General features: G+C 38.7%; 1 non-coding gene across 1 annotated transcript; it reads right to left on the reverse strand.

Annotated features, from left to right (window-relative positions):
* Window positions 1-414: 414 nt before the first annotated feature.
* On the reverse strand, window positions 415-520 carry LOC131176937 (small nucleolar RNA R71). Its single transcript, XR_009146737.1, has one exon. It is a non-coding gene; the product is annotated as a small nucleolar RNA R71 (small nucleolar RNA).
* Between the last annotated feature and the right edge of the window lie 2,613 nt (window positions 521-3,133).

Consider the following 3,133-nt stretch of genomic DNA (forward strand, 5'->3'; position numbering starts at 1 on the left):
GAGGAAATGAGCAAAACGGGCAAAATGCTGTGGTTAATCAAAATGATCCTCAAAGAAGATCCATGTTAGACTATGCTTTTCCTAGATGTACTGATGTGAGAGATAACAGACCTATTATTGGAGCTAATCAATTTGAGTTAAAAACTGGTCTCATTCAAATGGTTCAGAATTCACAATTTGGAGGTAGTCCACTTGAAAATCCTCATTCTCATTTGAAGAAATTTTTGATGATATGTGGTACACAAAGGCAACCTGGAGTTTCTGATGAAGTTATTCGGCTCACATTATTTCCATTTTCTCTTCGGGATTCAGCATTGGAGTGGTATGACTCACTCCCACAAGCTATTATAGCTACTTGGGAGCAGCTATCTCAAGCTTTTCTATCTCAATTTTTCCCACCTGGGAAAACTACTCATTTAAGGAATTTGATGGTAGCTTTTAAACCAAGAGATGATGAAACTTTGTATGAATCTTGGATGAGATTTAAGGAGCTTGAAAGGCAATGTCCTCATCATGAAATACCCAAATGGATGATTGTTCAAAATTTCTACACCAGAGTTACTCCAGCCATAAGAAACACAATTGATTCACAAGCAGGAGGAGATTTCATGAGAATGACAAGTGAAGAATGCTATGATCTATTAGAGAAGATTGCTCATAATACCCATTTATGGGGAAATCCTAGAGCACTTGAGCCAAAGAAAGTCGATCTATGAACTTGACTCAGTTAACTACATGAATGCAAAATTTGATCAGTTGACTCAGCTTCTTAGTGATTTTTGCACAAAGGCAACAACCTCAACTCCTACAACTATGCAACAAGTTGCCTTCACAAATGGAACTCAAAGTTGTGGAGTTGATTATTCTTCTTATGGTGATGATTATTTGCAAGAACAAGCTGCTTATGCAGGAGGTTATCAACAAAAACCTATGGGAAATTCTTATTCTAATATGAACAACTCAACATGGAGACCACAAGCAACTTTTGCTCAACAAGGCCAAAGCTCAAATTATGCTCATAACCAGCAGTTTATGCAGCAGAACAAGCCTCAATTTCAGCCTCAATTTCAGCCCACAAGGCAACCACCACCTGGATATCAAGCAAGAGCACAACAATCCCTTCCACCTCATGAACCGAAGCCAACCTTGGAGAACATGATGGAGAAATTTTTTGCTGAACAAAGCAAAATGAATAGCAAATTGGAGGAAGAAATGCAACACATGAGACAAACCATGGATCAATTACAAGTCCACAACCGCATGTTGGAGACTCAATTGGCGCAACAAGCAAGCTCATCAGGAAGCAATTCCTATGGGAAACTACCTAGCCAACCACAAAACCCTCATGAACAATGTAAGTTGGTGACCTTGAGAAGTGGTAAAAAAGTTGGTCAAGAGAGTGAAAACAAGAGAGAAGAAAAAGAGAGCACAAAAGAAGAAAATTCAGTTGAGAGCAAGAAAAATGAAAAAGAAGAAGAAAGCAAAAGTGAGCAAGATGAGGGAGAGAAACCATACATCCCACCTGAACCCTACAAACCCACCCTTCCCTACCCTCAAAGATTCATCAAGCACAAGCTAGACAAACAATTTGGCAAATTCCTTGAAGTGCTAAAGAAGTTGTATATCAATGTGCCATTCACTGAGGCACTATCCCAAATGCCGAGTTATGCCAAGTTTTTGAAGGAGATTCTTTCCAACAAGAGAAGGCTAGAAGATTATGACACCATCAATTTGGGAGAGCAATGCAGTGCTATAATCCGTATAGTTACCTCCCAAACTCAAAGATCCGGGTGTGTTTTCCATTCCTTGTCATATTGGTGATAACTGTGTGGCAAATGCCTTATGTGACCTTGGAGCTAGTGTCAGCCTAATGCCTCTTTCAATATATGAAAAATTGAATATGGGAGAGTTGAAGCCCACAAACATGTATCTCTCATTGGCTGACCGTTCAATTAAGTATCCGGAAGGCATTCTTGAAAATGTGCCTATCAAGGTTGGAAAATTTTACATTCCGGTGGACTTTGTCATTTTGGATATGGAAGAAGACACAAAAGTTCCTATCTTATTGGGAAGACCCTTTTGGCAACATTGGTGCATTAATTGATGTAAAGGGTGAGCAATTGATACTTAGAGTGGGAGATGATCAAATGATATTCAACATCAATCCAGCCATGAAAAGAAAACATGAAGATGTTGAGTCTTGTTTATGGTAGACATTATTGATGAGATTGTTCAAGAGCATTTCGAAAAAGCTATCCACAAGACCCACTTGAAAATTGCTTAGTCCATGGTGGGAGCATTGATGATGATAACATGGCTATTTTTGCAATACTTGGAAAGCTCTCCACCACATCCAAGCCACAATTTTTCAACTTGAAGGAGTGCAAAATTTGGAGATCAAACCACCATCATTAAAGGTAGAGGATGCCCCAAAGGTAGATCTTAAACCTCTTCCTTCCAACCTCGTATGCTTTTCTTGGACCCAATGAAACATATCCGTTATAATTAATGCATGTTTGACTAATATTGAGAATGACACATTGTTGAGAGTCGTGAGAGAAGATAGAAGCGTTTGGGGGTAGGCAATGGATGATATAAAGGAATTAGTCCAACTTTGTATGCATAGGATTTTCCTTGAGCCAAATAGTAAACCTTCCATTGAACATCAAAGAAGATTGAATCCTACAATGAAGGATGTTGTGAAAAAGGAAATCCTAAAATTACTAGTCTGGAATTATTTACCCTATTTCCGATAAAGGAGTGGGTTAGTCCTGTGCATGTTGTACCAAAGAAATGTGGGGTGCCAGATGTTAAAAATGAAAATAATGAATTGATACCCACTAGAACTGTTACAGGTTGGAGAATGTGCATAGACTATAGGAAGTTGAACAATGCCACAAGAAAAGACCATTTTCCTCTTCCTTTTATGGATCAAATGTTAGAGAGATTAGCCAAGCATTCATTCTTTTGTTACTTAGATGGATATTCGGTTTCTTTCAAATTCCAATACATCCGATGACCAAGAAAAAACTACCTTTACATGTCCCTATGGCACCTTTGCATATCGAAGGATGCCATTCGGATTGTGTAATGCGCCTGGCACATTTCAAAGGTGCATGATGGCTATTTTTTC

The sequence above is a fragment of the Hevea brasiliensis genome, unplaced genomic scaffold, assembly GCF_030052815.1.
Source record: "Hevea brasiliensis isolate MT/VB/25A 57/8 unplaced genomic scaffold, ASM3005281v1 Scaf283, whole genome shotgun sequence".
Lineage (NCBI taxonomy): Eukaryota > Viridiplantae > Streptophyta > Magnoliopsida > Malpighiales > Euphorbiaceae > Hevea > Hevea brasiliensis.